General features: G+C 42.0%; 1 protein-coding gene across 5 annotated transcripts in view; it reads left to right on the top strand.

Moving 5' to 3' along the window:
* The window catches only part of JAZF1 (JAZF zinc finger 1), a 330973-nt gene that overhangs the window by 94231 nt on the left and 224453 nt on the right, over positions 1-12289 (top strand). The window lies entirely within an intron of this gene.

Here is a 12289-nt window from a genome sequence, read left to right as displayed (position 1 = left end):
TTGAACTCCTCAGATCATTGGCTTCTAAGGAGCAAACAAATATTAAAGGGGGTTATCGGTAATGGTCAGAACACACAACAGCTGAAACACGGACATGGCTTCCTCTTTAATTTGGACAGAGTGGAATGCACTCCCTTAAAATCAAACGGAAACAGTAAAATTTAAAAACTTTTATGAGTACCCAACTCAGCTGCACCTGGCTTCCCTAATTGCCTTCAACCAAGTCATTACTAGGGAGGCAAGATGTTTAGCCACCAACAGCCCTTATTAATATATAATAGGAATTTACTTGTAAAACAGTGTTATTGGGATGGCATGATATCATAAAGCCAGAGTGCTGACATTTTAGATTGTTTTATATAGGAATGTTGAATTATAATTTAGGAGAGGAATATTCCTTTGGTAATTAATCACAATTTGATGCAGTCTCAGTGTAAGTTAGGTGAGTGGCTACATGGAATTCATGATTGTAATGGACCTCCACCAAAGGCTGTGTTTGTGCAAATGTATGTCATTCTCATGAATTATCTATGGGAAAGAAAAATCTCTAGTACCTTGCAGATGTGCAGAGGCAAACCCTAGCAGGTGTAAATAAATGAAATGTTTTAGCAAGGCTATTTCCTTGATTTCTGGGGGAAAAAAAAGTCAAAGCCTTGCAATTATACAAATGCCTGCAAATTTTCTTCTTGGTCTCAGTAATGGGAGAAATGGGGTGCATTAATTTGGCTGGACCTCATACCTTAGTGTCTGTCACTGTGACTCTGTGATGAATGGATACAGACTTTTACCTGCCTCATAAATATAATGTGCCTTGATTACTGGGCCCTGTTTGCAGAGCAATATTTAACATGATGTCAACACTTCCATTGTAAACTCTGTTTTTGGAGGGGTTTATAACTTGGTCATAAAAAGTCACTCAGGATGACATTTTGAATATGAGGTTTTAGTCCTGGGGGATGAAGATATCTAAAAGAATAGATTTAAGTGTTCCATTTACCTATTTGTAGTTCTGGATAGACCTAAACTGCTTACAAATAAATTCAAGTTGTATATACTTTAAAGATAAAATAGTTAAATAATACAGAGGGTTTCTTAGCATTCACTTTGTGCAGTTTTTTCTTAAGGCAATAATCTTTACTTAGATGTTGGATCATCTAACTTAGATGTTGGATCATTAAGCCAGAGGGCAACATTTTAAATGTGGTTGTGCCTGTGGTACGTATCAGAAGACATTTTTTAAGAAATCACTCAGTATTAATATGTTTCAGATCTTATGCCAGTTAGCCTTATAAATTCATGTTTTAGGTCAAAATCCATAAGGATTCTAGGACAGATCTTGAAATGTGCAAGCCTTGAAAAGTATAATATGAGTGAGCCACCGTAAGTAAGAGGCCCAACATCTTCTCTGAATTAGAACATAGATTTTTCTCATTTTGAAGTGAGAGGCCAGCCCTTTTCCACTTCGTGAGGCCTGACTCTCATAATGTGATGCTCACCCAACATCTTCGGGGTCTGGAGATGGAGTAAACCTACAGTTTGGAGATTTCTTATGTCGTGTCAGGGAAGGACTAAAGGACAGTTTTTAGGGTACGGAACTTACAGTTTGCGAGCGCAAAGGCCAAGAAACCAGGATTAATTCTGTTGGCATTTGTGGGGGGTTGGATGGGAGGCTGTGGTCACAACCCAGACTTCTGAAGTGGGTATTGAAGCTGCCACGATTTACTTGACTTGTTGGATAACCTAAGAGTTTTAATTAAAAAGTCATCTCACAATGTTTTGTAATTGATTCCAAAGCCACTAGTTAGCCTGACCAAAAGGGGTTTTGTGTTTTTTTGTAGTATGTGTGTGGGTTTTTTTTTTTTTTTCTTTTTTTAACAGTTTTTTTGTCTTTTGAAAAGATGAGGAGGCTTGGTTGTGCTGTGAAATCAGTAAAGCAAGTTAAATCTACAATGCTGGGCAGATTTTAGGTTTTCTTCCTTCTTTTCTCCCATCTCCTCATCTTCCTTTGCTCCCTCCGTTTCTCTAGCCATCTCTCCCTACTTTGATTTCCATTGGAAAATAGAATATTCCTTTAAAGGCAGTAATAAACCTTTAAAAGGAAAAAAAAAAGTGGGAGAGCTTGTCCAGAATCTTCTGCAGGCAGCAGGAAGGGTTGCAGTATGATAATTACAAGACTGGCATATATTTCACTACTCTTTGTACCAAAATATTTATCAAAATACACTCTCAATTGTTTTCTGCCCTCTTTCAATCATCCTGGGAAAGAACAAACTATTTTCTTTATATTGTTAAACTTGTTACCATAAGATGTACATTGCAGAAGCAATACCTTTAATTCTTGGGTTGACAGGCATTGCTGCTGCTAAGTCGCTTCAGTTGAGTCCAACTCTGTGCAACCCCAACAGCAGCCCACCAGCCTCCCCCATCCCTGGGATTCTCCAGGCAAGAACACTGGAGTGGGTTGCCATTTCCTTCTCCAACGCATGCGAGTGAAAAGTGAAAGTGAAGTCACTCAGTAGTGTCTGACTCTTCGCAACCCCATGGACTGCAGCCTACCAGGCTCCTCCATCCATGGGATTTTCCAGGCAAGAGTACTAGAGTGGGGTGCCATTGCCTTCTCCGTGACAGGCATTAGATGGACCAATTTGCTTGAGTAATAATGCTGGGCCCTGAATGAAGGGATTGGGTCAGTGGTCAAGCCTATACTTCTCACATAAAAAAACTTCAGAAACCTCCCCAATGGCCTAAAGGTTAAGGCAGCAATAGCACTAATTGGCACTGCAATAAACAAGTTCATAGCACTGAATTTTGAAAAATGAAAAATAATACAGTGTACTGTATTTTGTGTCCTATGTATTTAAATCCTCACAATAAGCCTGGTAAGTAAATGGTTAATTTGGCCTTGCAGCTTTGGATACTGAGCTTTATTTAGAAGGCTTCCTTACAGAGTACATAGCTTGTGAGCTGTGGGGCTAGATAGGAACCCAGGCCTGTCTTATTCTAAAACCCATGGTGTTTCCACTTTGTATTAACAACTCAAAGCTCCAGTGCTCATGAGTAAGATAGTAATCATCATTATGTCATCAGTAACATTTATTGAACACCTGTTATGGGATACATCTCTGTTAGGTTACAGGGGCACAATATGAACTAAACAGCCTTTGAAAATTTACAGCCTTCAAGAGTTTACAAACAAATGAAATGGGAGTGCTAGAGAAGGAAATGGCAACCCACTCCGGTATTCTTGCCTGGAGAATCCCGTGGACAGAGGAGCCTGGTGGGCTGCTGTCCATGGGGTCGCACAGTGTCGGACACGATTGAAGCGGCTTAGCATGCATGCATGCATTGGAGAAGGAAATGGCAACCCACTCCAGTATTCTTGCCTGGAGAATCCCAGGGACAGAGGAGCCTGGTGGGCTGCCATCTATGGGTCACACAGAATCAGACATGACTGAAGCGACTTAGCAGCAGCAGCAGCAGGAATTAAATAGGAAATTGCAGGCTATACATAAGGGTTGACCTGAGGGACATGAAGAGACCCAAAGGGAGCACCCAGACAGGCTGCCTGATCTAGATTTAAGGGTTCAGGCAAAACTTCCCAGAAGCTGAAAAGCTGAAGGAGGGGATGGGCTTTGGTGGAAGAGATTATTGGGGTGGGGTGATGCTAATGGATAAGGGAATGCATTTTAACCTGGGAGTACAGCAGATGCAAAGTAGGGGAGAAGAGTACTGAAGCTGGGAGAGGTTGGAGGCCTGGGCACTGGTCGGGACTGGGGGGCCTTTGAACTGAGTTTAAGGAGTTTTGATTTTCTTCAGGGCCAAGGAAGGCATTAGAGGGTTTTGAGCTGCGAAGAGGTGATCATGTTAGCATTTGAGAAGCTGGCCCTGGCTGCCTTGTGGAGCAGGGAGTAGATTTGGGGGGACCGGAGCCAAAGTTCCAGGCATAGTTGCTGTGCCTGGAAGCCAGAATGGATGCTGGGGCTCCTCTGTGATTGGAGCTGTGAGGGGTGAGGCTCAGGGAGGAGCTCCAGTGGTTGGCTGGGTGGACAGAGGTACCTTTCACCCAGGAGAGGACCAGAGGATGGTGACCAGGTGCAGAGGAAGGAGTGAGTGATGCTTCCGATCTTGAACATGCTGGAACCTGGGGAGTCACCAAGTATAAACATCTGATGGGCAGGTGGAGCCAGAGAAGGAGATTCGAGGGCCATTACTGTACAGATATGAATGAAGACCTCAAGGGAGGAAAGAACTGTGGAGTGAGAAGAGCACACAGGAAGGTCGTCGAGGACAAGGACATTCCAGAGGTAAACAGAAAGGGAGCCTGCATAAGAGCAAAAGGAACAATCAATGGTGGGACAGCCACGATGCTACAGTCTCAATGCTTATTTTTGCCGCAAATTCATATGTTGAAATCCCAGCCCCAAAGAGAAGAGTATTACTTAGGAGGGGATTAGGTCATGAGGGTGGAGCCCCACAGAGAGGGCCGTCTGTGAACCAGCAATCAGGTTCTCATCAGACACCAGATCTGCCGACATCGTCATCTTGGACTTTCTCATCATCATGAGAAACAAATTCCTATTGTTCATAAGTCACCAAGTTCATGGTGTTTTGTTGGAGCAGCCTGAATGGGCTGAAGACAAATGAAGCCAGGAACAGGGGGTTTCCATGAGGTAGGCTGGTCAGGGCAATTGAGCGCTGCAGAGAGGCCAAGTTTGCAGGGACACCTGCCTCCCTCCCGCCAGGCGACACTGGGAGGTGATCCTTTGACATGATTTTTCTCTGAAAAATTCTATCAAATCTCACTTACTTTTGTCAGAGGGCACCTGTCTAAGGAATTCTTCAGTAGTCCTTAAAGTTTTATACTTTCTCATAATGATCAAACATTATTCTAAAACAGCATAGGGACTTTTCAATAATAAACATAATTGCTATTTGAAAATGTAGCATTTTTAGGTTGAAAGTAACTTTTGAGATGAACTTATCTAGCCCCTTAATATTGTCATTGATTTCTTCAGGAAATACTTACTCAACCCTGTCATCAGTCAGGTATGTAGATTAATAGACCTTTACTTTATTGATCTTATCAAGAGAGTATGAGAGTGCAGTTTTATTAGAAAGTGTCATATGAATATATAGAAATAGTTCAATGTGTGTTACTTTTTTTTCCTATTTGGGAAGATGGAAACAAAAAACACAGGCATATTGAGTAATTCTTCATGAGATTTTGAGCACTTCACGTTTGTTTGCCTTTATGTTTCACTAAGTTCCTGCTGTCCTCATTGCCTCATCTCTTGTCCCACATCCCTCTCTAGGCAGAGTCAGGCTTGGAACTAAGGCTCTGGGGCCAAGTAGAGGCCACTACAAGTGTTCAGGGGCCCACCAGCTCACCCAGGAGCCTGGGCACTGCCTTCTGGTCACTTTTAGGTCTCTGAGACCAACTGCCCTAAGCCAGAGTACATGGGTAGAACAAGCTGGTGGATGTAGCAATTACTTGCCTCATTGGCACTTGTTCAGTCACTCACCATGTCCAACTCTGTGACCCCATGGACTGCAGCACGCCATTCTTCCCTGTCCTTCACTATCTCCCGGAGTTTGCTCAAACTCATGTCCATTGAGTCGGTGATGCCATCCAACCATCTCATTCTCTGTCGTCTCCTCTTCCTGCCTTCAATCTTTCCCAGCATCAGGATCTTTTCCAGTGAGTTGGCTCTTCGCATCAGGTGGCCAGAGTTTTGGAGCTTCAGCATCAGTCCTTCCGATGAATATTTGGGGTTGATTTCCTTTAGGATTGACTGGTTTGGTCTCCTTGCTGTCCAAGGAACTCTCAAGAGTCTTGGCCAGCACCGCAGTTCAAAAGCATCAATTCTTCGGTGCTCAGCTTTCTTTATGGTCCAACTTTTACACCCGTAAATGACTACTGAAAAAAACATAGCTTTGATTATATGGACCTTTGTCAGCAAAGTGATGTCTCTGCTTTTTAATATGCTGTCTAGGTTTGTCATTGCTTTTCTTCCAGGGAGCAAACGTCTTTTAATTTCATGGGTGCAGTCACTGTCCACAGTGATTTTGAAGCCCAAGAAAATAAAGTCTGTCACTGTTTCCACTGTTTCCCCATCTATTTGCCATGAAGTGATGGGACTGGATGCCATAATCTTAGTTTTTTGAATGTGAGTTTTAAGCCAGCTTTATTGGCACTGGTTATGACGAAACCGTGCAAACTTCTGGTACTCAGCGGCTCTTGTCTCTTCCCCTCATGCGCATCCTCTGTGGATGTAGACCCCTTCCATGCTTTTCCCCAGACTTTCCCACAGATGGGAGAGGAGCAGGCTTGCTCTGTCTTCCAGGTACTATTTGTCTACATGTGTTTTGTATCATCATAATGTTGTTATCACAAGAGGGGAGCACTCTGTTCTAGCCCTACTACGGAGTGGGAGGAGTAAGTTCCCAAAACCTTACCCCTACTTGGTCACGTTCCAACTGTGATCCATGCTGCCTTGAGGGCAGAGGAATGCAGAGCACACTCTCGCTTGGCCAGCAGCTTCTCCCTGTGCTGTTCTCCACTGGGTTTTCTTGCCCTTTCCCCAGATTTACCAACCTACTCAATTCCTTCTAAGGAACTTTGGTAAGCTCCCCTCATTAATACATCGCTTGTCTAATCCATGGTGCTCACTGTGGTTTATAAACTGATGTAGTTAATAAAGGTTGTTAGCAGCATTCTGGGTGTCATGATGAGGTTATAAGAAATAAAGAATTTAAAACAGAGCTGGCTGCATAGTGAGTACAATTAAATATTTTTTATTTAAGCATTTTAGAAAGGAGCCAAGTTCTTGAGTGCTTCTTTACACAGTTCATCAACAAGCCTTTATTGATTTGCTTGTGAACTGACTGTTGTTGGTGTTATTTTAATATTTGCCAACCCAGGGATAAACTCTCAAGTTATTTTTTGGAGACTTGGTGCTTCCATGATTTCTCCTGATGATAATATCAGTATTTTATTTTGTTCCCTCTAGCTTTTCAGTAGCTTTCAGTATTTCTCATTGCAGTGTTTTCAGTAGCTTTCAGTATTTCTCAAGTGTCACAGAGATACGGAGATGAAGATGTAGTTGGACCTGTGAGTTCAGACATGATGTGAACGGAAGCAGGAGGCTGTCTGGTGTGATGGTGTGTGCTGTGATGAGATTTGGGCTTCCCTGGTAGCTCAGCTGGTAAAGAATCTGCCTGCAATGCAGGAGACCCTGGTTCGATTCCTGGGAGTGGGAAGATCCACTGGAGAAGGGATAGGCTGCTGCTGCTGCTGCTAAGTCGCATCAGTCGTGTCCGACTCTGTGCGACCCCATATATGGAAGCCCACCAGACATCTCTGTCCCTAGGATTCTCCAGGCAAGAATACTGGAGTGGGTTGCCATTTCCTTCTCCAATGCATGAAAGTGAAAAATGAAAGTGAAGTTTGCTCAGTCGTGTCCGACTCTTAGCGACCCCATGGACTGTAGCCCACCAGGCTCCTCCGTCCATGGGATTTCTCAGGCAAGAGTACTGGAGTGGGGTGCCATTGCCTTCTCCCAGGGATAGGCTACCCACTCCAGTTTCTTGGGCTTCCCTGGTGGCTCAGCTGGTAAAGAATCTGCCTGTAATGCGTGAGACCTGGGTTCGATCCCTGGTTTTGGGAAGCCCTGAGTTGGGAATATCCCTTCGAGAAAGGAAAGGCTACCCATTCCAGTATTCTGGCCTGGATAATTCCGCAGTCTTTTCAATTATCCACATCTTCGATTTCTTAACTGTAAAGAAAGGAAATGGAGCGACATGGCATCTCAGGTCCCTGCCAGCTCTGAAGGCTTGTTGTCCTAGCTCTAGAGACAAGTCTGTGGATGGCTTTTTGTTCCTCCAATTGGTCAGCAATTGCACTGGCTTGAATATCTGTGTTCAGATTAGGGAGGGAGGGCGACTCCCCACTGTGACTCAGCTATCTCCAGAGACAAGTTCTCTTCTCATCTAGTGCTTTACACTTCCCAGAAAGTTTCCTATCATTGTCCAGTGGTACAGAAAAATTTGCAGGAGTGTATTTCTGGAGTCACTGTTCAGATTTAGGTTCCTTAAACTTCCTTTCTGTTCTGTGTCACTGAAATTCAGGTTCTGCTGTGTTATCAAGGTAAAAAAAAAATCCAATCAGATGCTTTTCATTGTGTATTCCATGTCCCGTGTTCCTTTCTCTACTAGGCTAGCAATCGTGTTAGTTACATAAAATTAATCCGGTAGTAATGGAATCATCAGCTCACAAAATAACTTGGTTTTTTGAGTAGCATTGCAGCTTGCTCACCACGAGAGGGCAGCACAGGTGATTGAATGAAGGAAATGGCTTCTGCAGAAATAACGTTTGTTCTTTGTGACACTAGTTTGCAGAGTGTTTGCATATACATGTGTGATGTTTTCAGCGGTTCTCTGTTATAGGTAAAACGGGCATAATTATTCACATTTTTTAGGTGGACTTCCCTGTGGCTCAGCTGGTAAAGAATCCGCCTGCAGTGCAAGAGATCTGGGTTCAATCCCTGGGTTGGGAAGATCCCCTGGAGAAGGGAAAGGCTGCCTATTCCAGTGTTCTGGCCTGGAGAATTCCATGGACTATATAGTCCATGGGGTCACAAAGAGCCAGACATGACTGAGTGACTTTTACTTTAGGTGGAGAAACTAAAGCTAAAAAGGCTTAAAGATGACTCGTGTTGCACAGCTAATAATGCCGTCTGTGGTTGGATCCGGTCATGTCTTCTTACCTGGATCCAGGTCTCTTCCTACGACATCACCCTGCCCGTGCTGGTGCATTCTCATCAGTCCAGTGAGCTCCTAAAGTCGAGCTAGGAGGGTGTACAAAAGCTAAAAAACCATCTGTTCTATGGCAACAGTTCTCAAATTTTTTCATGTGATACAGCCTTCCAGACCCTGCCATGTCCTTCTGTTGCAGAAGGATGGGAAAGGCTAGGGATGTTTTGCCTCGTAAGAACCACGATGAACAGCATCATTGTGATAATCTGTTTATTTTACTATTATGTAGTGAGCCTAAAATGGATAGGAAGAGGGGAGCATAATGAGAGAGGCTGAAGTGAAGGAGAAACTGGACCTGGATGTTCAGAATCCAGATGTCTACTTCAGTTTCCTTGGTGAACTTGGAAATTCCCTGTGGACTCCCCAGACCTCCACTCCTCTAAGCAGTTTTGAAAGAGACTACAGAGCACAATAATGGCACGAGCGAGACTGAATCAGAACTGAGCCAAAAATCCCACTATTGAACGCCCAGGTCAGATTCCCAAATGTCAAGTCCTAGCGCTGGAGGGCCTGCCAAGTGTCACACAAGTGACATCTTTGCTGGATGACTCACATACAGAATTTATTCTAAAGGGATTTTGCCACCCTTTTTTTTGTTTGTTTGTTTCTTCGTAGTTAGGGTGATTCTATCAGGTAATTAATTTTAAGTGGTTTTATTCGTTTCTTGGAAAGAACAGAATAAAAGGCTCAAGTAGCAGATTGTGGTTATACCAGTTGCCTGATGATTCATGAATTCAGATAGAAAGCCAGAGTAGGTACAATCAATATCTGAAAAATCGGTGCTACCTAATTGCCTTTTTAAATCAGTAAAATAATTAAAGCCTTTATAGTGTGGCCAATTAATGTTTGCACATCTGTATGGTTGGCTTAAATAAAGAAAATGCTTGGGAAAGATAAAATTACAATACCAAAAGCAACTAATAGTTGAAAAAATTTCCAAGTGCACTTGATTAATTAGCTTCCTCTCTTTCTCTTAAGAGACTAAACATTTAGTAAATCTGTATAGTTCCAGTTTAGTCAGCATTCCCATTGTAAAATGCCCGTGTGATAATTTTTCATTCATCATTTTCTTATATCCCAATATTAGTGTCATTGTTGTGTTTAGTAAAAGAATACAAATATTTATTTTAAAAGTTTCTTTAAACAGATTCTCGGTGGAGGGTAGAGCTCACTAATGCTCTGCAGCTGGGTTTCGGGTTTTAAAATTGGTTGTCGTCTGCATACTAAGTCCTCTGCAAATACTCAGCCACAGAGAGCAAAATCCCCCTTGACAAGAAGTTTCTAGATATGGATTTATGCAATAGGTTGTAACGTTTACTTTGGACCTGCTCTGATGTACCTGGGAAATTTTTCCTATTATACATCTATTAAAAAGCTCTAAATATGTATTTGTCCAGTCTTTCCTTATAGAAACATCTGTATAAGGCATCTTATTTCCAAAAGGGGATTTTTAAAAGGCAGAAAGACAGCAGTAGTGCAAGCAAACTGGAAAAAAGGTGTGGACATAGCGCATTTAAAACTAACACTCCGAATTCTGGCTGAATTTTCTGTTGTCCTAACCAGCATTCAGTACCTACCTCTCATTCTTTTATCCTGAAATAAAACATTTGATCTGTCAGGGGAGGAGTTGGGTGCTGGCTTTTTTTATCCTCTTTTTTCTTTCTGTTTAGCATGCATTGAACCTTTGGCCACCCCAAGTGTATGGGTGGTATATGGTTTAAAATTGATATATTAATGTTGAATTTTTATTGTCACAGTTTCTGTTCGTGCTCCTTTCAAACCTTTCATTTATTTGTTTCTGAACCCTGGATATCTCGTAAAAATGTCACCATTGTGGTTGAACATTAAGCACCTTCCCATTTTGCCCTGGGCTGTTGAAATAAATTTGGACCAGGTGCTCTGCTCATAATGGAGCCCCTTGAAGTGCCCTGATAATGAGCTGGGGAGCGGAAGCTGTCAGCCTTCAGCTGGCTTGAAGAATGCAATTAGAGCAGTTTTAATACTGCGGAGGGACCCCATCCAATCAAGGCCACTTGAGTGAAACTAAGTCTAGAATCCTAAACACTTTCTTTTAAGCATGTGAGCTTTGTCTCTGCCCTGAGAATGGGAGAAGGCATGCCTTCAGGATAGATCCCTTTTGAGTCAGAGAGAAAAAATACTCCAAATGCCAATGAAAGTCTCTTTCCCTCCCATCTCTCTTGTCTTGTTATTGTGACCTTATTTATGATCTGATGTCACTGTGATCAAGATAGCTAGTGTCGAATTAAGTTTCAAATCAATCAAGACCACTTAGCTCAACTTTTTTTTTCTAGCAAAAAAAAAATGGATCCATCTAAATATCCATTAATATGGGGAATGCTCAAAGACAGTATATTTACTTTAGGAAATGACTAAAAGTAATATTTTCTATTATATATTGTTGAGTAAAGCAAGTCATTTGCAGAATAGCAATGTACAGTATGATCCTGTTTTGAGGGGGAAGACCAACCAACTACAATATATACACTTATAATGTGCAGAAGAGGTTTGGAAAACCACACATCAAAAGGTTAATGGTAAAAAAGGTGGGGGGTAATTCGGGTAGAGAGAGTAGGCTTTTTACTTTAAATGTATATGTGTTTTAAAATTATTTTCTCACTTACTTAACCAATAATTTTTTTATATTCTTGGGGTAGATCGGCTCACTGTTAAGCTAATGACTTCTGTGGAATAGGCGGAGTAGGGAGGAAGCCTTGATTCTGTTACTACCAGAGATGCTGGGGTATAGTAATGAGAGGAGTTTCCCACCGAGGGAGAGCTTTCCATATGCCATTTCAGATAATCCTTCCAAAAGCCTCACTCCATAGATACTAACACCCAAGGATACACAGGTTCAAAGAGATTCAGTGATGTACCAGGTCACAAATTTGTAGTGAGGTATCAGGATTTGAACCCAGATCAGCTCCAAAGACTATGGCCTTAACCCTCCTCTCCTCCCTGCTTGGTGTCTGAGTAGATTTCTTTAAAAATCAGATTTTACTTTCAGGCTTACATTATCCTTTCACCCTGGATTTCTTTCCAGAAAATGAGGATTTAATTCAGGAGTAGTTGTTATTATTATTAATGACATTTCTTATAAACAACTCTACCAGTCATTAAAAAGTCTCATTCTGGGCCCGTGGGATTACAGTGGGTCCTCCAGTGAGTGGACCAGCCTTTGTCCCGAAATGAGGCTGTGTATAAAAATGTCACTTCAGTTTCAGTTGAAAAATAATTTCACACACAGTGGGGAAGGTGAGGGTTGCTCTCATTGATAAAACTAGTATGCAAAATTTAAAGTACACAGTAATTATGAAAATATTCTTTTATAATCTCCTCATTGCTGAACAGTAGCTTACTCATACAACTCATTTGTTCTCCCATGTTTATTACTTGATAGGCCATGAATCTTTTTCCATAAAAATATGAAGCTTATTCTATAGACTGGAAATATCTT

This window comes from Bos grunniens, chromosome 4, assembly GCF_055505025.1.
Source record: "Bos grunniens cultivar Pamir isolate PY7600 chromosome 4, Bosgru_T2T1.0, whole genome shotgun sequence".
NCBI lineage: Eukaryota > Metazoa > Chordata > Mammalia > Artiodactyla > Bovidae > Bos > Bos grunniens.
The sequence above is the reverse complement of the archived record's forward strand: the minus strand, read 5'-3'. Positions and strand labels throughout refer to the sequence as shown.